Source organism: Mytilus trossulus, chromosome 14 (assembly GCF_036588685.1).
Source record: "Mytilus trossulus isolate FHL-02 chromosome 14, PNRI_Mtr1.1.1.hap1, whole genome shotgun sequence".
Lineage (NCBI taxonomy): Eukaryota > Metazoa > Mollusca > Bivalvia > Mytilida > Mytilidae > Mytilus > Mytilus trossulus.
In genome coordinates this window covers 60515443-60538293 of record NC_086386.1, presented here as the reverse complement: position 1 = coordinate 60538293, position 22851 = coordinate 60515443, and the positions used below count along the sequence as shown (strand labels likewise).

The 22851-nt window shown below is 30.5% G+C and overlaps 1 protein-coding gene and 1 long non-coding RNA gene across 4 annotated transcripts in view; both read right to left on the bottom strand.

The window, feature by feature from the left end:
* The window catches only part of LOC134696627 (protocadherin-9-like), a 68856-nt gene extending 62590 nt beyond the window's left edge, over positions 1–6266 (bottom strand). Inside the window, exon 1 of one of the 2 annotated variants that reach the window (XM_063558499.1) lies at positions 6208–6266. The gene's annotated coding sequence lies outside the window, so the exon portion shown is untranslated. The remainder of the gene's footprint in view (positions 1–6207) is intronic. The other variant, XM_063558501.1, reaches the window with a different exon arrangement.
* A 1787-nt stretch (positions 6267–8053) lies between these two features.
* Positions 8054–20364, bottom strand: LOC134697094 (uncharacterized). Of its 2 annotated transcripts, none has more exons than XR_010103068.1 (5): positions 20266–20364; positions 12623–12646; positions 10773–10923; positions 9046–9178; positions 8054–8451 (listed from the first exon to the last, which is right to left on the bottom strand). It is a non-coding gene; the product is annotated as an uncharacterized LOC134697094 (long non-coding RNA). The 2 variants fall into 2 exon arrangements; XR_010103067.1 differs by lacking the exon at positions 20266–20364 and adding an exon at positions 17389–17498.
* Positions 20365–22851: the final 2487 nt, after the last annotated feature.

The following is a 22851-nucleotide window of genomic DNA, read 5'->3' as shown; positions in this document are numbered from 1 at the left end:
TGTGGTGAGACAAATGTTTCAAATGACTTTTGTGGTCAAAACATTTGCCACTAAATTGTTCAGCCTTTAAAAAGAAGGAGAGCACACAATGGAATTTGTCAGACAGTATAATAATTTATCTATTTTAGTTATAATATTTGCATTTTATAACATGACATGCAAATTATTATATGACATGCAAGATTGCAGAGTATGACATTATAGTTGTGGTTATAACATGTATACAGGTCTTAAGCTTTAGTATTTCCTGATTCTTGAAACAACATATCCCTTAAAAGTGTTATCAAAATTAAGAAATGTGGAATGCATGAATACTAATGAGACAACTATGGATCATGTATAGAGCAAAGGCCAAACATGTTATTGTCCCTTTACTCAGTATCATTTCTTATGCAAAGTTAGGTTAATGTTTTTTATAATAACTAGTACTTGTATAAGTTTACATAATTTAATCAAATAAATGGAGAACAAACTGGAAGATTCCTCTTAGTAAATAACTGAGAAAGGAAAGGGGGAATGTGTCAAAGTGACAACAACCCGATCATAGAGCAGACAACAGCCAAGGGCCACAATGGGTCTTCAATGTAGCGAGAAACTCCCGCATCCATAGGTGTCCTTCAGCTGGCCCCTTAAAAAATAAGTGTTGTCATTTCTAGGAACACTTTTTAAGATGTATCTGTGACAGACATTTAAAAACAAGCAGGGCACACAATGAAATTTGTCAGCCAGTTAAATAAAAAATCTATTTTAGTTACAAAATTTGCATATGATATATTTAAGAAATAATTCATGGAAGCCATAGATTATTGGAAATTTACACATGGCCTGGGCCGTGATATTCGAATTTTATCCTGAGCGTTAGCGAGGGATAAAATCAACGAATATCACGGCCCAGGCCATGTGTAAATTTCCAATAATCTATGGCTTCCATGAATTATTTCGATTCTAATAGGACAAATACGATCATTAAAAAAACTGAAGCGAGGGTGGGTAAATCTGTGTGTTTGGCTGTTCTTTTTTACTCCCTGTTAGATAAAGCTCATCATTTTAATAGATCCGTAGCTTGCACGGATTATTTCGTGAACAACCGCTGAAAAAAAATATGTTTCATTCTCAAAACCAACAATTGTCATGTTGATTTATATTCTTTTCCCGTGAGCTACCGTCAAATCCAAAGTTGACATTTCGTAACCAATGAGCCGCCATGTTGACTTGCTGAAATCAGTACATATGCGAATAATGCAATAGAATAGAAAATCAAACATAACCTACCTTGATAATCAATTTAAATACAATAGTAAACAACATGTCAATAGTTAACGTAACAGAAAACGTTCAACTCTAGAGTTTTCATTTGTATGACGTCATGTTTTGAAATGACTTAAATGCGCCAAAAACATTAATAGACTTTCGCGGAATTTTATTTTATTTTTATTTTGTTGGTTTCTCCGAGCTCTTATGCATGACTTCTTTTTATTATGCATCCGAATAAGAATAAAAGTGATTTTGTCTTTTCTGAATTGCAATTTTTAAAACAATTAAATCGACAAAGGGTTTGCAAATAGGTTTCAATACATGTGGATTTACGTGGGAAGTATATTGTAACAGCCATTATTATGTACACCACGGATTCTGCGCTAAGTATAGATATATCGAGAATTTTATCACAGTGTTTTTTACAAAGCGAAAGAAGCACGTCATATTAGAATTACCATTACATGCAATGACAACTGGTGTTAAATTTTTTTTTTAAAAAGAGTCTTTAAACTTATATATGTATGGTGAAGAAAGTGTATTTGGAGGATTTTAAACATTGAATAAATTAACAATGAGCAAAAGACATATATTTAAAAATTCATGACCACAATTATTTCAGCCAATCCCATATGATCATTGGTACAAGGCTTTCATTACTACGATTGTGAAAATGAACTGGCGCAATGGGGAGATAATTTGAAGAAGTAGCATCCTGACTGAACATATTCAATTGTCGTGTCCAAGTCCTCTTAGAAAGCACATTCTTTCAACATGTTCAAGATTATTTATTAAAATAATCCCCATCTAAATTGTTTCTTTTTAAAGATATGCAAATATATTATCTTGTAAAAAAAAAGAGGCAGAAATTAATGCAAAAAGAGAGAAAAATGAGAATAGTTCAAACAAAGGTAAAGCTACTTAAAAACAGACAAAGTGCATCATCAAAATTCTTAAAATATACCCAAATATTCATGGCAAGCACAAAAAGAAGCCAGCTTTAAAGAATCAGTATTTATTAAGTCAACAATTTCACACTTCTCATTGTGTCAAGCCCCTCAAATACATGTCAGGTCTAACAATAGTTGATAGATGGTGATAGCCAGCTGACACCTTTCCGCCTTATGTCTTAAGCCACAATACAATTGTATCGACATCGGACCTCTTTAATCACCTTTTTTGTGAACGTTATACACCATATCAATAAGCTTGTTTACTCTTCACTTATCGGAAGGATCCTCTTTAAAGATTTAAATAAATAACAATGTGGTCGAATTGCTACTCGGCTAATACTCAGATAAATCTCCATCTTTTTCAATTCTGAAAACCATTTACTATATTTATTAAGAGAGATTAATGGCAGGTCATCAATTCCCCATATAAATATCTGCAAAGTCGGACACCTTCATAACACTAAGCAGACCTGTATGTATGTCCTACTTTCTATATTCATTCAAGCAATACTTTTGCCGCCACTAGAATTACTAGGATTTCCTCTATTCCCAAGAAACCGAAGATTTCTATTCACACCTCAGCAATAAAACAGATATTAACATTAATCGACCAGCAGGATGTTTGTTTATAGGACATATAAATAGATTACGCTTGTTTCACACGATAATGCCTTGTATACAATACATCACAACTTTTCAAAAATAAGATATACTGACTTTAAACTACAATATTTAAATGGCTTTTCATCATCTTTGTAGATTTTATAGATTTTCCTTTCTTTTGAAATCAATGATTTTTATTTCTAAAATTCATTTTAATTCAGTTTTTGTCTAATAAATCATAATTTTATTACAGACAACTGTCTATTTCTTCTAAAACAAACATAGAGCAAGCCCAGACCCACTTTACCAAGGATTTGTCTATCTCCTGAAAACAATCTATGTTCTTGCATATCATTTTAAAAAAAAATATCTTTTGACTTTTCAATAGATTTAAAAAAAAATATTACTCAACTTCTTTAGTTTACCAGTATTTTTACAAATATTTAAAAGTATACTGACAAAATCATGCAAGCATAACATTGAGAATGGAAATGGGGGAATGTATCAAAGAGACAACAACCCAACCAAAGAACAAACAACAGCCGAGAGGCTACCAATGGATCTTCAGTGCAGTGAGAAACTCCTGCACCAAGAGTCGTGTTTCACAGTAGATTTCTTTTCACAGTACAGAAATGGTGCAGCTTATTAGATGCTGTTTGGTGCATTTCTTGTAATTGGCATGTAAAGATGAATTTAAAATAAAGTTCTTTAATAATAATTAGCCAAGAGAATTAGATGAAAGCCCAATATTTCGCATTCTTATTTTTATGCCCCACCTAGGATAAAAGAGGGGCATTATGTTTTCTGGTCTGTGTGTCTGTCCGTCTGTAGATATTCACCCAATTTCAAGGTCCACTGAACCTGGAAAATGATAGTGTGAGTGGGGCATCCATGTACTTTGGACACATTCTTGTTAAATATATTCCTAAAACAAGAATGTGTACATAGTACATTGATGCCCAATCCGCACTGTAATTTCCTGTGTTCAGTGGACCCTTAAAATTGGGTAAACCCTCTAATCTAAATTACAATTAGAAAGATCATATCATAACAAACATATGTACCAAATTCAAGTTGATTGGACTTCAACTTCATCAAAAACTTCCTCAACAAAAAACTTTAACCTGAAGGGGGACAGAAGGACAAATGAATGAACAGATAGACAAAACAGACAAAGGACGAACAGACACACAGACCAGAAAATATAATGCCCATAAATGGGGCATAAAATGTTGTGTTACCCGTACTCTGAAATGTTTAAATTCTGTCAGAGATCATGGCAGAATCATATGTAGCAAGCCTTTGCATTACTTAGATATGTGAAGATGTGGTATGAATGCCAAGGAGACAAGCATTACTCAGATATAAGAAAATGTAGTATGCGTGCCAATGAGACAAGCATTACTTAGATATAAGAATATGTGGTATGAGTGCCAATGAGACAAGCATTACTTATACGTGTTAGATATAAGAAGATGTTGTATGAATGCCAATGAGACAAGCATTACTTAAACATGTTAGATATAAGAAGATGTGGCATGAGTGCCAATTGCAATAAGACAAGCATTACTTATACGTGTTAGATATAAGAAGATGTTGTATGAATGCCAATGAGACAAGCATTACTTAAACATGTTAGATATAAGAAGATGTGGCATGAGTGCCAATTGCAATGAGACAAGCATTACTTATACGTGTTAGATATAAAAAGATGTTGTATGAATGCCAGAGACAAGCATTACTCAGGTATAAGATGTGGTATGAGTGCCTACAAGACAAGCATTACTTAGATATATACGATAATCAATTACTGGAAGTAACTAAAAGGTCAGCTGATCATGAAAACTCGATATTTTCATTGAAATATAAAATGATGTACAGGTCAAGACTTCACCTATTTGAACAGATAATTTACATCTTACAATTCTATGGACCAAAATATAAATTTATCTCACTCATTGAAACAATAATTCAGTGTCTGACCTAATGGTTATTTCTTAAAGCAAATCAATGAACTGTGAAATTGAGGTCAAAAGTAAGAGACATCTGTCAGTCTGATATAAACTTAAGTTCCATCAAGTCATGAAACATTTCCTCCAATTGTTGTAAGTAAGAAATATCAAAAATTAAACTGAATCTTGATATGTTTCTTTTAAAACTCTTTGTGCTTTATATTTAGCAGTGTTCCTGTTTGCAAGTACAAGTTATAAATAGAAATGCGATTAGATTACACATTTAACAGGCTATCATAGATTACTCATGAAAGAAAAAGCCAAAGATCATTTATAATTTTGAAATTGCAAATTGTATCACTTTATATCATTGTAAACAAATGAAAAAAATATGCAATTCAACCATCAATTTAAGACAATTAATGACACAGCAATACAACTTTTGAGCTTCAAGTTCCAAAAATTTCAGATAAATTGATACAAAAGTTCTGTCATGAAAGCTTATCAAGACATAATACATTAGAGTGATCAGCAGGTGTTCTGAAATAAGTCCTACTTTACAATTGTCAAATTTCACATCTCATGTCGATTTCGAAAGGAAAACGACACTATGTCAATATATAAATGTCTCGGTCAAATCATTGGATGCTTCGTTTTAACCTTTTAAGCGAAACCTACCATTATTCCGTATTTAACTGTATCAGGTCACAATGATTACATACAGAGCTCTTTTGTTCTCCAGTTTGTAAAAGATCACTTTTTGTAGTTATAAGAAACCCTAAACCACTTGAGTTTTAACCTTATACGGGTAATATGTTTCATAAATTATTTTCTATTTTCATGCTCAGATAAATCTACACAAATTTGGTAGTTACATTAAACACATTAGATTAGGCTTATTTCCCTAATGATATTTAATTGAAGCCCAAGCCTAGCATGCATGCTATGCAACTTGAGATGTGGACCTTTAAAATGGAAGTGTGAGTAACACTAGGTACATATCCTTCTACCAGAAGTAGTAAACAAAGTTCTTTAAGAAGTACTTTGAATGTAGTGGTATAAATGTTAACATATATAAATGGCATCAAAATGGGTGCTATATCTATTTTTGTGGTACCAATTTTTGTTCATTTCAGAGATGAAGGTAAAGCACAAATTAATTAAATAATCAACTAAGTACAAGTATACCAAAGGCTTGTATGCAGACTTCAGTAAAACTATAAAGTCGAAAACCCACATCATTCTAGAAAAATTAGAACTGTTTGTAAGTTTTATAAAAATATTTGTTGTGACAAACTTGAGATAGAGAACAGACATTATCTTTGGTGATGCAAGTATATGAAAGACCAATGGGACAGATGAAAAAGGGTAAGCTGGCAGTTAATAGCTCCTTCTTTTTTAGCTCTAGCTGATAGAATGAAAATAGTTTGCATGCAAAAACTTACATTCAATCTTTCAGCTGTCTCTTTCTCATATTAATCTTCTATACTTTCGATCATAACAACCTGCAAAATCCCGAAATGACTAATTCATAAATCGTAAATGCCTAGAAGCTGGATTTTATGTTAAAGAATTTTCATCAGATATAACCAATGTTACGGGAAGGATACAGATGAATGGAGAAGTCGAACAAACAACACATCAAAACTCGGACAACTGATAAAATCACCGATTTTCATCACCTCAGGTTCCAAATGATACACAGCAATCGGTACTTTATACAACTTAACCACAGGGAAATTATAGTAAATGTTGATAATTACATTGTAACTTGTTTGCTTTCATAAAATCAGATTTTCATTTTGATTCTCAAGCTGTAATACTTCAAGGGATAAATCATTTAGTCACGTTAATCATTAAATGCTGAACAGCAATAATAAAATTATATTTTTTTGTAAATTAAGCCAATCATTTTAGAAAAGATTTTTTTTTTACTTTATGGTAAATATGTATAGGACGACGTTGTATACATAAAGGTTGATATGCCTGCAACTACTACTGAAAAAAATCAAAGGATTCAAAATTATGGTTATATCATAAAAAAATAATTTAACTTTTTACAAATTTGACAGGTTTAACAGATTTCGATAAAAAAACATTATACCATATCTCAATTTGAATAAAAATCAAAAAGTTTTTTTTCTTAATAGAATTGAAGAAGGTATGTATACATCGAAAAACAGAGACAGCAACCTAACTACATAAGACCCCAAGAGAAACTGTGGATTTAATTCAAATAATTGCATTCTGTTTCTGTGTCAGCTTTAAGGTTTATTTGTATTGTAGGTGATATTTCGGCTATACAGTTTGTGAAATGTTAACACAAAGTGCACTTTATCTCTAAAAACAACGTTAACTTCTCATTTGCTCTCTTCTAACTCTTGAAACTTTTTTAAAATAAGCACTGAAGTATACCAATCTTAACACTTACTAACTGGGAAGGGTTTTATCATTATTTCTAAGGTCATTGCCTGTTATGGGAACTATAGATTTAACATAATACATTACCACAAGAAAATGTAATCATTTCAACATAAAACATATGTAAAAGGTATATACAGTTGGTCATAAAATAGCACACTACAATACAATTTTATGATGGTACCTTTAAATCTCGGTCAGTATTGGCATCTTGCATTGAGTTCATTTGGTTGTTTTTCACTTTCATGTCTACCTGTTTTATTATGACCAGGCCTACAAATATAGTTATACAAGTATATTTCATCTTTGGTCACATCTAAAATTTGTTTTGAATACCTATTATTACAAATATGTATTTAGAAATATAACAATAATCAGAAAAGTGGTTACTTTATGTTTGAAAAGTGTGAAATAAATATTATTAATAAGTATTTCTCATTTCTCGTTTTTTTTATATAGATTAAACCTTCGTTTTATCCAATTTGAATGGTTTTACACTAGTCATTTTTGGGTCCTTTATAGCTTGAGGTTCCGTGTGAGCCAAGACTCAAATTGAAGACCGTACTTTGACCTATAATGGTTTACGTTTACTAATTGTGAATTAGATAGAGAGTTGTCACATTAGCCCGCACACCACATCTTCTTATAAATCGGTGTATGAGTAAAGATTGAGATCTTCCTAATTAATATAAAAAAAAAATCATAATAAAAATTGTATTTTACAAACTTAGGTGAATCTAGATATGAATGTCATTATTTTCTTTTCAGAAGTAATATGTTGAATTATGTTCAGCAAGATATGAAAGACATAAAAAAATTACAACCTTTCATGAAATCATGAACAAAATAAAATTTCAATTGTTTCACCACAGCAGTAGATCTTCCAGAAAAATTTTGTGGCTGATTCAAACCATGAGAAAATCTAGTATGGTTAGTTTCCAATTAAAATTTTCACAATTAGTCGGAAGTGTACTGAGTCAGAAATACTCAATATATCCAATACAAATCAGTTTGAGATATTTGAAATTCCACTAAACAATTCTATGTAGGAGTATTGTATTTACTGTTTTAAATACAATTCATATGCAATAATCTTTAAGATGACACTTTTTCAATTAAGTGCTCAACCCAGTCGTAAAAAATCCAGCAGTGTCAATCAGAATCGGCAACAATACGTTACAATCTATGGACGTCAGGCTTGCTGTTACCCATCCTTCCATCACGGAAATCTATATCGCCATGGAAACTAAGAGGTTCAGCATCTTAACCTTCAAAAGAACACGACATGAGTTCAAGATTTTCGTGGTTTATGGTTTGTTGACCTGTCAGCAGTACCTTAGGATACTTTTTCAATTTTATATGGCTTAATCAAATATTTAAAAAGATTAATAAATAGACATTGAAGTACTTTAACATGATTTATATATATACAACTGTAAACAAAAATCCATGACATTTTTGTAATAGAATGTTAATCTTAAATTTCATACAATTGACCTTCTACTGTATGGTGAAGAATTTAATGAATTGCATGTAGTAAATAACATTAAAATTCATTTCATCATTACTTGTTTACAAGTATGAAACATTTTTAAGTAACTTATTTTTTATGTAAGAATTATATATTATAGAACCCTCATAAAAGCACCTCCTGAGAAATGCCAAGTACTAAACCACTAAAAAATGCAGAGGTTTACTTTGATTCATGAAAGTCACAGTTTAATATATAGACCAAAAGCTGTATAAAATTTACTATTCTTATCTCTTACATTCTGAAAACATATTTTGTTTCTAAAAAAAATATATGGTCAATTCAATTTAAGCTGAAATCCTTAAAAACATATGATATCCCTGAAAGTCACCTTGATACTGGTGCACATCTGTTCTTCATCATTTCTGTTTTTTAATATGACATTAAAACACAAACAAGACTGGAATTCCTCTCTCAGTACAAAGGTTAGGGACAATAAACCACAAAATTATTCTGCTAAACACCTAAAAAAGAAGATAATTATAATATGATTTGTAGGAAAACGACAGAAAAATGTGATTAAGCAAACCAGTGGACACACACAAGATATGTAAATTAGGCACTTGACCACAGAGTCAACACAACAAAGCTATCATCTTCTGGGATGACAATAGAAAGGACTATAATAATAGCTAAAAACAACATTAAAATGCATGAAATTTCACCTCTTTCATCTACTCTTTTATCATGCATCACTTTCTATTAAAAATGAAATATGATTTCTTTTGTTCAGACAGGCTATCAAAATTTGACGGCAGATTAGCACATGTGGCTGAATGACAATTTCTCACTAATTTCTATGTTAATGAAGACAGATGCAGGAGACTGCACCAGTTTTAAGCAAGTTCCCGTACATTATCCAGTATCAATTTTAGTCCAGAGGCTTATTATGGGCAGATTTCCAGTCCAAAGAACATTAATGGACAAGATGGTCAACAGGATAACTGATTTTATGACATGGAAAGATACAAATGTAGTAAATATGAGTGATACATGTTTGTTTTCTCTAGCGGGTCACTGTGATCATCATTTTATAATACTTTTATCAATGACCATCTTATATTGTCGGTACAAACAGATTTCACTCCATATTTAGCGAAAAATTTAAAGAATTGATACAAACTTTTTATGGCCACATTTTTGTCAACATTATCAGTTTAAATTCCATTTCAATCATTTTTTCATTTGTCAGATGCTAGATTTAGTACAAATTAAAACTAACAAATTATGAAATTATGTGTTTCTATTAGTGTTCAATATATGGGGGTTACGGACACACAACATTTGTCAATGGAAGTTTAAGGCAAGCAACAGTTAGTCTGATAAACAATCCTTACATATTTTTTTTCAAAGTAAGAGTGAAGGGCTTGCAGGACTTATGCCATCGAATTCTAAAGTATACAATATACAGTTTAATTTTCTTCACTTATTATCATAAGACAAGACTTTTAACTAAAATGAAATACAAATAGTTGACATTTTTCGAGCCAGGGTACCTTTAATGCACTAGTATTATTCTAATTTAAAAACTAATCAATGTAAAATTCTAAACACTAAACAATTTGTTTGTTTTATTTTTAAATTATCCTCTGAATCATGTACATGTAATTCTTTTCTTACAATCCACTATCTTTAGTACATCTGTAGCTTACAAACTTCCGAAATTCTAAAATGTATGTAAACTTTTGTCATCAGCATTGTTACATACCATTCATTTCAAATCAAGAAACAATTTTATGGCAATAAACCAAGCCATAAACAAGTTCATTGTCGTCCAAACACGTTTTTAGAACAAATATTCAATATTTTATTGATAACTATAAAACCCATAACAATGTGGTCATTTGAGTGCATTGTTACAAAAAATCATTTTTAAGCAATATTTTAATAATAAAATGTATACAAAGCAAAAAATAACTGTTTGACTATAACACAAGACAACCCAAGCAAACACCTTGATAGAAATATTTACGACTATTTCCATTATTTAATTGACGTAACAAATCGTTTAATGATGCTGCGATATTAGAGCATCACATTACATGACCATTTAGATACCTGATAACAATGAAAACGAGGCTGTCAACGATCGTACAGTATGGCCTATTTTGACATCAATTAGGTTCTCTTCCTTTTTGACGTAACCTTCTTTCATCTCTTACAAGTGCCTGTTGGTTTCGTCTCCTGTTACCTTTTCATGTCTTCCTTTCTGAAATTAGTATATGTAATAAAACATGAAACTTAATTACTAGTCTGAGCACTATAGATAACATTATCTTTATCTAATATACAATAATTTATGTTGTAATAAATATGCATCAATGAATGAAGACTGACAGTCAATGCTTGGCATATGACTTCCATATTGTTATGCAATTTGTTGATGTTATATGTGCAGTGACACAAATTGCCTACTAGTATAACAACAATTCTATTATAGTTGATATTTAATTTGTTGTTTGGCAGACATACTGGTGGAATGGTACAAAAATCTGCTTACTTAAGGCACAAAGGTTAGCTGAAAAGTGGTGCATGACCATTGCAATATGAAAATATTTTGCCTATGTTCTATACATGTAGTTTAAGTACAACTTACTGCTTTTCTAAGACAAAGGGGAGGGGGAGAGTTTGTTTGACGTTTCCTACATTCTGTATGTGCATATCCCTTATAAGTCAGTAACCTGTGATTATAAGCGGTTGTAGTTTGTTGCTGTATACCATTTTGTGATAATTGTTTTTGCATATTGTCTTTTACATAATTTATAGGATGTTGCTTTCTTGTTTGAATTATTTTATGTTCGTTGTATCAGGGCCTTAATATAAGATGGGTTTTGCATATGGTTGAAGGCTCAGTACAGTGACCTATAGTTCTTAACTTCTACATCTGGTCTTAAATAATCAGGTTGTAATCATACCAGTCATCTCCTGATTTTTAGATACCATGCTCAATAACATCCGCAAAAATCACTCTTTACCAACCTTAGATACCATATGGCATACAAATAAAAAAAAATCCTATTCAATAATGTATCATTCTTTTTTCTCTCAATATCACTATCAATTCATCAAGTGCTCTCTTCTATAACCTCATTTGATATCAAGACATCTGAGAGTATGGTGTTTACCATGGTAAAAATATTTGGACCATTATTTCAATTAAAAAATTCCTGTTTGTGATGATAATGTCTGCTCAACTGAATACAATATCAAAATCACTATCTCAATTAATATAACGTGGACATTATTGTTCCAATATCGGATCGAATCACCAGTTTAATGTTTCACATAGAATGATTATATTTCAAACAGAACTCCTGCATTTTATTTGTTTTAACCAGTAAGAGATGTTTATTTAGCTTTTAGCACTTTTCAAAAAGAATGACAAATCAAATGCTGTCTTGATTGATTGATTGTTGGTTGCTTAATGTTCAGTGGCAAATATTTCATGAATATTTAGACAACTATGATGTCTTTTGAAAAGGGTAGCTATTTAATTATGCATACTATAAAAATATAAGTAGTGTAACATTTTCATCGCCACAGTAGTCTAATATGTTTCAGTTGAACATGCCTTTTGTTAAACTCGAAAAACCATCAATTTTGCAGACCTCCCTTAATTTAAGTTTGGGAATTAAGGTAACACCAATAATCATTTCCAGACTTTGTTAATTAAAAGCTTTATTCATTGATTTGTTTGTTGCATTGTGATGGTGCTTCATTGTCTGTGGTACATGCATGCACTCAATATCTAATAAACAAACATGTATTTGTCAAAGTATGCATTTTTTTGTCATTTCTAGGAGAAAATATTGACAATATTTCGAAGATCTCACTGTTAAAACTTTACACATACTTATTGTATTTAGGTCAATATCACCTGAACACAAAAATATGTCACTTAAGCTCACCTCCTCCTTTGCTGGGCTATAAATCTGAAAATATATCATACACTGTATAAATAAATGGCATACTGGCATGAAGCTTGCTACTAAATTTCAAAAAGCTCTGATTGTAGTTACTGTAAAATGTGCTACCAAAATTTCATGGGACAGAGACAAAAAAAAACACAATGGACAAATGAAAATCCTTTGTTTTGACATGGTTTGTGTTGCTCATTCTCTATAGTTATCATGTTGTGTTCTTTTTATTATTTTTTTAATTTTTTTCAGCCATAGAGAAGTCGTTTTATTTTTTACAGGTACTAGCTTAAATATCCCTTCAGAACCTAATGTGCATCTTTCCTCTAATTCTATGTTATCATGCAATACCAAAATTTCTATTTATCAAACAGTGGCAGATAAAAAAAATCATAAGGGGGTCTATTTACCACCAAAGAAGGAGCACACTCTAGTCAAGCTTCAAGGATTTCTCAAATAATGAACCAAATTTTTCCTACATAAAAAGGGGGGAGGGGGATTTGTAATTTTTTTTCAAACATCTCATAGATCAGGATTTTCATCTTAAATTATATACAGTTTCATCATGGGTAGCAATAAATATTGTTGCATGAATCCATAAAATGAAGGACAAATATCAATATCTTTTTGTTCTGTTTTCTTCAACAGATTTTTAAAAAATATCTTTAAAAGACCTTTAAAAATAATTTTGATATGTCTAAAGATAATATCTGGTCTTGATTTATTTTCAATGTATCATGTTATACAGCCTTTCGTGATGATAACATATTATAGAACTGTTGATTAGTTTCATAAAAACTGTAAACAATATCAGTTTAGCAATTGACCAATTTTTACCTTCTAAATATATCTTTAATATATGAATAATTCATGAGCTTTGAGAAAAGATTTGAACTACACTTGTAATAATGCATTTTCAATCATCTCCCTTCAATAAAATGACAATTTTACGTATGTTTATTTCTCTCTTATCTCATGTTAAATCTTTGTGAAATTATACACTTGAAAGGCACATTTATTGCTATTTTCTCTGCTTCAAAAATTTCTATTTGAAAAAAGTGTTTCTTAATATACCTCGGTTGATCATAATGCTTTCATACAATTTTTGTTATGTGATTTTAATGAAACTTTCCGTGCATAATGGGGACATCTAATTCAATTAGGTTACCCCCAATGAACAAAGTAACACAACATTAAAATTGTATTTTAGTCATTTTTAAAAAGTGGTGTTCCAAAATTGATTTTTTACAGATATTAAATGGCTTTTATTGCCAGACATTACATGATTCGATGATGAAAAGATATTTATCAACATTTTTTAAATAAAGTGAAATATATAGAGGACAACACATAGCGGAAACTCATAAACTGGTGATACTTTGAGAAAAAAAAAATATCAATTTTCTTAAAACTATTTTTCCAAATGAAAACATCAACATAATGTGAGTGTAAGCATATAAGAGTAATTTGTGTAGAATTTCAGTAAAAGGAAATGTCCAAGCAGTTTTTAGCTTATTTACACAAACATGTGTATTGCATCATCAGTATCACCGTTACAAGAACATAAGACACCAGTCCAACTTTTTTATAAAACCTAATTGGTAACAACTTAATTTTTCATACGGAAGATTAGGGGAATGAACAAAGGCAACCATGGAGGTCCTTATAATATGGCAAACCTTTGAAAAAGAATTCATGAAAATAAATGGAACATACATTTTCAATAGGAATGTTTTCCAGTTCTCTCAACATTAAATTCACAGAAGAATTTTCATAGCTTAACATCTACCCCTCCACAAGTATTTGTTTTCCTATTTTCCTACAAGAACAAATTTGTTCATTAATGATTGCCAATGAAACAACCCTCAACCAGGAATAGACTGACATAGATAAAGATTGGGCTACTTCTACTATATAGTGACATCCTTCAGTTATAGTTTATCGTATCTTATATATAATATTGACCAATTATAAAAACAAATCTTGAAATGGCTTAATTTGTTTTTAACAATCACTTCACCCCAACTCCGAGTTTTTAAACAGTATACCATGCAGCTTTAGCATGTTTCAGAAAAGAAGATATTTTGAAAAAGTTATATATTTTGTTTTGATAATTGGCATCAAAGAATACAATTGCTGACAATATTCTTCATCCAAACTGAACAGAAGAAAGATCCCATGTAGAGGACCTCCCTAACAGCATTCAAAGCAAGATCGGTTAAAATTGGCGTAAAATGATAAAACGCACTTACAATCACATCTGTAATAAGGTGACAGATTAAGTTTCATTTGTGGAAAAAAAAAAAAAAATCTTGCCAATTTTGAATTAAAATAACCCACCAAAACAAGATCAAAAACTAATTTCATATAAGATTACTTATTTCTAGGTTCTGATTATTCGATGACGAAAACACAAGTGCCAACTTTAACTATCTTTGAAGATTTTCAAGGTGGTCCAGACGACCAAATCTTGACACAAACACAGAATCCGTCTATTCTAAAAGATGTCACGTAGTCTGTACATTTTCACTGTCAGATGTCAGCAGTCTTCATAGGAAAACTTTACTTGATTGCATAATTACACAGAGACAACTGTGAAGGTTGTTTTTTAATCCTTTAAACTTACAATTTGTCCGTCTAATTCAAAAGACTATTTATCAGATCAAATGGGTTAAAAATGTTTCTTAAAAACTCTGGTACAAGGGTACAAATTTAAACTTCCCATGTAAAAAGTTTCTCTTTTTTGGTCATTAGATCATTATCTTCAAATTAAAAAGATTGGTGAAATAGATTAGTTAATAAAAGATTTAAATTATTACATTTAATATCTAATCTTTCCCTCTTTTCAAGGTACCACCCATTTAATAGAATCTTTTTATGAATTTTGTAATTTTCATTTCATCTACACAAAAAAATCAATTGTAAGGGTTGGATCTCATTCAAGTGTCATGAAATTTGTCATGGCCAAAGAAAGCAAAAGTTATAGAGTAACCCAGTGATCGGAAAATCTAAAGATAGTATCATGTTCAAGAGTTACTTTAATATCAAAATTGTGACTTTTAAAATATATATGCACCCAAATATGTCACTTTTGAGGATTATCTGTGTTATCTTTATTTGTAGGTGCACATAAGTTTTATTTAATACTCTTACCTATGTATCTTAACTTGAAGTTCAGGTCATAAATTAGGATTTGCCAATCTTCAGCCTTAGGTCAATATTTTTATTTATATAATTCAATTCAAGAATCACTCTAAATCTAGATTTATATTTTTTGTAACTATGTGGGACTTTTTAACATTAAAGGAAAATCAATTTAGGGAAGCTCTATATCATAGTTTATATCTTGTAATAGACGTGTTTTTTAAAACACTGTAACCTGTGTAGGAAGCATGTTTCAAGTTCAAATAAAACAAAACTAAATTTTTTCCATCAACATAAATTAGATAAACAAACCTGTTTTCACATACCCTTCTATTTGTTTTTAGCCTTTTCAATTTGCAGTGATTTATTTTTGTGTTTTTTTTTAAATCTTATTTTTTTATGATGTAATCAAATAAGAAGTGATTGAATATAAAAAAGAAGATGTGGTATGATTGCCAATGAGACAACTATCCACAAAAGACCAAAATGACACAGACACTAACAACTATAGGTCACTGTACGGCCTTCAACAATGAGCAAAGCCCATACCGCGTAGTCAGCTATAAAAGGCCCCGATAAGACAATGTAAAACAATTCAAAGGAGAAAACTAACGGCCTTATTTAAGTAAAAAAATTTTGAAGAAAAACAAATATATAACACATTAACAAACGACAACCAATGAATTTACAGGCTCCTAATTTTGGACAGGCACATACATAAATAATGTGGCGGGGTTAAACATGTTAGGGGGATCCCCACTCTCTCCCTAACCTGGGACAGTGGTATAACAGTACAACATAAGAACGAACTATAAAAATCAGATGATGGCATAATTAACTCATCAGATGGAGTTTGACATATTCACATCATTTTTCTTCATTCATTAAGTCAACAACCAATCAAAGGGAATGTTTGTCCTCTATGCCTCCGTATTATTTCACTTTGTTGAATTTAGTGAATTATTTCACTTTGTTGAATGTTCAGTGTATTATTTCACTTTGTTGAATTAAGTGTATTGTTACACTTTGTTGAATTAAGTGTATTGTTACACTTTGTTGAATTTAGTGTATTGTTTCACTTTGTTGAATTTAGTGTATTGTTACACTTTGTTGAATTTAGTGTATTATTACACTTTGTTGAATTTAGTGTATTGTTACACTTTACATTCAATTCCATAACTCCTCAATGTCATAGCAGAAATTTATAAAATACTAGTTTCATGCAAATTGGTTCCAGCATGTTTGAGTTATTGTCCAACAAGTTGACGACAGAAGGACAGACAAAAGGTATACCATAATATGTCCCTTAAAGGGGTGTATAAAAAAACATTGCAAAGAATACCACTTTAAACTACTTATGTTTCAGAATACTACTGTGGATTCATTTATTTTCGTGCGCATCAATTTTCGTGGATTGCTGAAAACATTCATAATCGTGGATATTTGATTTCGTGGTTTTGCTAATCTATGTATACAAAGCATATTGAAAATATGTTATTTGTTGAACATTTGAATTTTTTGTTCACCTGTATCCACGAAACCCACAAAAATTGGTATCCAACGAATAATAATGAACCCACAGTAATTGAAAAAAACTTGTAGTCATGACTTACATGTATCTCAGAGTTCTTTTACACCTTTATTTTTATAGACAGCATAATATGTTAGGGAACATAATGTTCAGTCAACAGGATAACTTAATTTAGGTATCTCTGAAAAAAATAAAAGCTTTGCATCAATACCTACTTATTGTGTCACCCCTGTCCAAGGACTAATATTATCATTATTTGATCACAATTAAATGATATTTGGTGCATTGTACTGCCAAACAGCAACATGAACCTTAATGTAATGTCCCTTCATTATTTAAATAGTTTTTGTATAATTGTTGATGAAATCACTTAATGTCTCTGTATAACACTACATTTAATTATCAATAATTAAATCACCACATCACATTATTTTTTTCTTTGCCACTTAAAAAAATAAAAAAATCCAATTTTTAACTGCTTAACTGACAGTCCAGATAAAGGGAAGTAACTCAATATTTACAACAAATTCAAATTCAAATATTGTACAAAAATCTTGTAACAGCTAGCAGCTTGCAGTCATAACTTGCAAAACATTTGTACATCTATGACTAACATCTTTATTTTTTGTATACACCAGAGCTGAAAGAACTGTTCACTGGCCAATTTAATTGAGAAGTCACTGAGGAAAAATAAGGGCTTTTTATAAAAGCTCCATTATTGTGTCACCTCTGGTTAAGGATCATTGTTTGATCACCATTAAATGTTCTTGGTACTGCCTGCCAGCAACATGAACCGTAATTTAATAACATTCATTATTTTTTTTTTTGTAGAAATCACTAGATGTCTTTGCACCACTATGCATTTAATAATCAATAATGCAGAAATTAAATTAATTTTAGTTGTGATTTGTGTTTAAAAGATTTTATGAATGTTTGTTATCCATTAGTTTATTGTGTTTGAGCTTTTGCATGATTTTGCCACTTGCTTAGGGACTATTCATTTAGAATTTTCCTATTATAATAATAGTGGGTTTAGGTACTTCTTTCTACTATAATTCATCATATGGAAAATTTAGAAATTATAGTGAGCATTTATTTTCGCTTTTTTTGAAGAATGAACAACAATGTGAGTTTAATTATTGTACATTCAGGAAAATCTGCATACAGATATATGTATCAGATACTAATTATTGCAATACTCCCCCAGTCTAATTATTGACATTGAATAATAAAAACTTGAAATTCAACTAAATTTACTTCTGCAGTCGAGATAAAGGGGAATAATTAGATCTGCATTCATAGCCAATTTAGATATCCTATACTGTGGATTCATTTTTATTCTTGGGATACCCATTTTTGTGGATTTCATATTTACAGGCAAACCACGAAATTACATGTTCAACTAACAACAAATTTTCTATAGGCTTTTATTTAGACTTGGGCAAAACCACAAAATTAAATATCGACAAACATGTAAGTTTTCCTTAATCCATGCAAATTGGTACCGACAAATAAACGAATTCACAGTGCGTTTTTATCATTCTATTCCCCTTTTCTATCTCTTTCCAGTATGAGGAACTGTGTCACAATTTTTTAAAAGGCATTGTTAAAGCACCATTCTTGAAAAGTTTGAAGAGATTACACCTAATAAAAAATATTTCAGAATCCCTTTCCACTGATTTCTGTCAAAATTTCCAGTTTGATATTCAGTTTTTTTGTAAGATTATTTCAATAGTTATTCTATTTCCCCCTTCTTCTATTAAAAAACCAAACACAGGGAATTGCTTAACAATAACAATTGACTCTGATGAGTATATGTATATAATTAACCCAACTTAAAGTAGTCATTTCTTATTTATAGACTAAGAGATAATATATTTATTAAATGAAAAACATTACCCTCCCCCCTAGGATTAAAGTGAAACCATTCTTTAACGATGTAGGGATGCAGATGCAAGAACAGCTGATCAACGTTTTTAAAGAATACCTGTACATTGTACATGTAATAAAATTCACTTCTAAAAAGTGCAAATCATTACATTGTGTTACGATATCATAATGAGATCATTTTGAAATATAATATAAAATATTTACGTTTGAAATTATAATCTCATTACAAGATTTTTATCCAGAAAAATATGTATCAAAGTAGCATAGTATACAATGAAAGGTATTATATTCTACAATGTTTGGCATGCAATGGTGTGAGTGTTGATACTCTTAATAATATATTAAATTTTGTAGTTTGAACGTTACATACAACAGACTAACGTGTTAGATTTATAGGCTCTGTTCCTACTACAGAATACTTGCAATGTCATGATTGTATTAGGGTTTTCTTTTTAAAACTTTGCTCATTGTTGAAGGCCATACCGTGACCTAGTATAGTTGTTAATTTCTTTGTCATTTGGTTTCTTGTAAAGAATTGTCTCATTCATGTCATTGGCAGTCATACCACATCTTCATTTCTGTTATTTATTCAATACATTTACACTACAGTACAGTATATTTCATGACCATGTTTATTGTTTTTTACTAGACACACAACAGATTCTCTAAAAGTTTCATTGACAGTTTAATAGGTATTAGAAGATCAGGTATGAGTGCCAATGAGGCAACTCTCCATCCAGTCACTATTTATAGAAGTTTGCTTTTTTGTCTTATATCCCAGCAGCAAACATTTCAAGTATTTTTAGTATTGTAATATCTTTGGTTGAAAGGGAAATTGATACAAAGTTAAAACAAACTATTAAGTATCATAGTATGAATAAAAAGATCATGTTCTATTGTTCCCCAAATTCAAAAAGCAGGATTTTTATAATGTTGTTTAAAGCAGAAATGTTTGCATGACCTTCAGTGTTATGTAGAATTAAATATCAAACAATATTTCCAACATGATGCATAACTTACATTTTTTCTGGTATTAAAGCAATGACTTAGTACCCTAATTTCTACCTACAAGATCAGAATATTAGTTCTCTTCTTTGCTGGTTTCATCTTCTCTTCTGCAAGCAATGTTTGTTGGGGTGTTCCTGCTTTTACCTGGTGAGTTTTGCTGTTCATTTCACTCTGGCACCTGTCAATCAAAGCAAACAAAGAACACTGATTGGATGAATCATTGTTTTAAGGTCACCTGACTAATAAACACTGAACAGGAAATAGCATGCTTTCCATATGCAGTCTATTTTTATAACAAGTTGTTCATTTCAGCATGCAAGTTTATGACTAAGCACCTGTTACTATCTGACCCAATTCTAGACAATTGCAGTGTAGCAAGGTTATATGCACTTTAGCATTAATGCTTAATATGTACAAATGATGTAGATTTCAATGTTTAAAAAACATTTTAATCCATAAAGAAAATTATGCAAAAAACGCTGTTAGGGATAAATAATTTTTAATTGCTGAAACTTGCTTTTATATTAAAAATGTTAAAAAATAAGAGCTGATCTAGAAAAAAAACCAACAATTTACAAAATACTATAGAAAAATAAAATACAGATGAAAATACAGTAAAGAAGATTGCATGCATAAATATATTGTTATAAACATAAGTTAAATCATAGAGATAAGTTATAAATAAGTATAACAAGCTTTAAAAATAAACACAATTTTAATGTCTCCACTTGACTCCCCCCTTTTTTTAAATTGTGTTCAATATAATTCTGATTTTTAAAATAACTAAAGGTGTATAAAGTTAATTAAATAATGAAAGCAAAAAGTTTATTTTACGAATTATTTAAAAGCTTCAGTGATTCCCTACATAAGCAACCAACTGTTTCCAACAAAAGGGGGAGGGGGCAGGATCTGCCTATGAATATTGATTTTCGTCCTATCTTGGGTAAAGTTATGATCTCTTCCTAAAATACAAAAAGGTCATCCTTTTTAGAACTAAATATTTTACTTTAAAAAAACTAATTCCATGACAACATCAGTCTGAAGAACTAACCAAAGAACCCCACTTTCTTTAATTACACCTGTCTGGTCAATTTTCATGATGGGTGTTTTAATAGATATAATTTCAAAACCCAACGAGGCAAATAAAAAAAATTAACTTCACAAATTTTATTCTTTGAATCAAACAAAGTCCTATAATTATTTCACCACATTCTGTTAACACTATGGGTTGATGAAAATTTGCTGATTCAAATTAAACAAGTCAAATAGAAATCTTTTCAAATATTTAATTTCTACCTTAAAAACCATGAAATAGCTTTACAGACGAAATAATATATACTTCTGAATAATTGTCTATTTCCCACAGATGGCGATAACAATCACCTTGACGTGCTATAAATTGATAGGTTCGGCTATTTTCTGCAGCGTAAAATACAGTAATTACACAAAATTATGTAGAAGGCTTTTGCATATCTAAATTTTTATATCCTAAAGGTTCCTTATGTAAATATTATTTCTATTTTCACCTCCGAGTATCAGTAGACTGAAATCTTGGTAGAATTTGAATTTGAAATGTAATCACACTGAAATTAATGTACTTATATAGGTATACCTCGAAATTAAACTGTAGGTCATAATTGAAGATGTGTACTTAATTATCTCTTTATACTGTGGCATCAAACTAAAGGTCATATTTGAAGATGAACCTGGGAATTAGTTTTTCTCTCTCCCAAGCTTTACAATCCAATTAATCAAGTTTTTTGTCACACTAAATGATATGTAATTCTTATCCTTAATGGATAGGATAATGTCTGTTCACATCAGGGACAGTATCTACCCATGGCCAACTCATAATCTAGAAGGGTATATCTATTCCACTTAAAATCATAATTAACAATGAACCTGATTTGTTTAAAATTGAGATTTTCTTTTTTTGTTAAATACATTCCTAAGTATATAATTCTGATTAAAAAATTAAAATAAATCTTTCAACATATAGATTAAAAATATATATAAATAATTATTTGTGAGAAATAATATACCAAATATCTAGAGACTAATATTATTTGACAAAACAAGTTAAAAACAAAACTTGGATCAAATTCTATTTTCCTTGAAAAAATCAGGATACAACATATTTTTTTTCTTCAGTAGAACACTTATTTCCTGGAATATGCAATTGAAATGTGATATCATTAACATTATTTCTATTTTTAATGCTTTTATCATTTCCGTGCAATCATATCTGTATGAACAAAGGTGGGGGTCTCATTGGGGGTTGTGATCCTGGATCCCCCTTACCATGCTTACGTACTGTTTTGTCAGATTCCCGTATCTGGGTTACACATTGTATGTATGCAATTCTCATTTTTTGGTAATTTCAAGTGTCCCGCTTAGACTTATTTCCTGTTTTTAGGGCCCAGTAATTTGACTATTAAGTGTCACGCTTACAAAAAATCGTCAATCCCCTTTCAGGCTTCAACACCAATGAGACCCACAATGGTGAATAGAGCATAAATATGTAGAACAAAGTGATGAACATGATGAAAAAATAAGCCAAGTTTTTTAAAAATAACATTATCTAAATCTAAAGCTTCTTGATTGCAGAGTGGTCCTGAATTCCTATTACTGTACTGTATCACTAGCC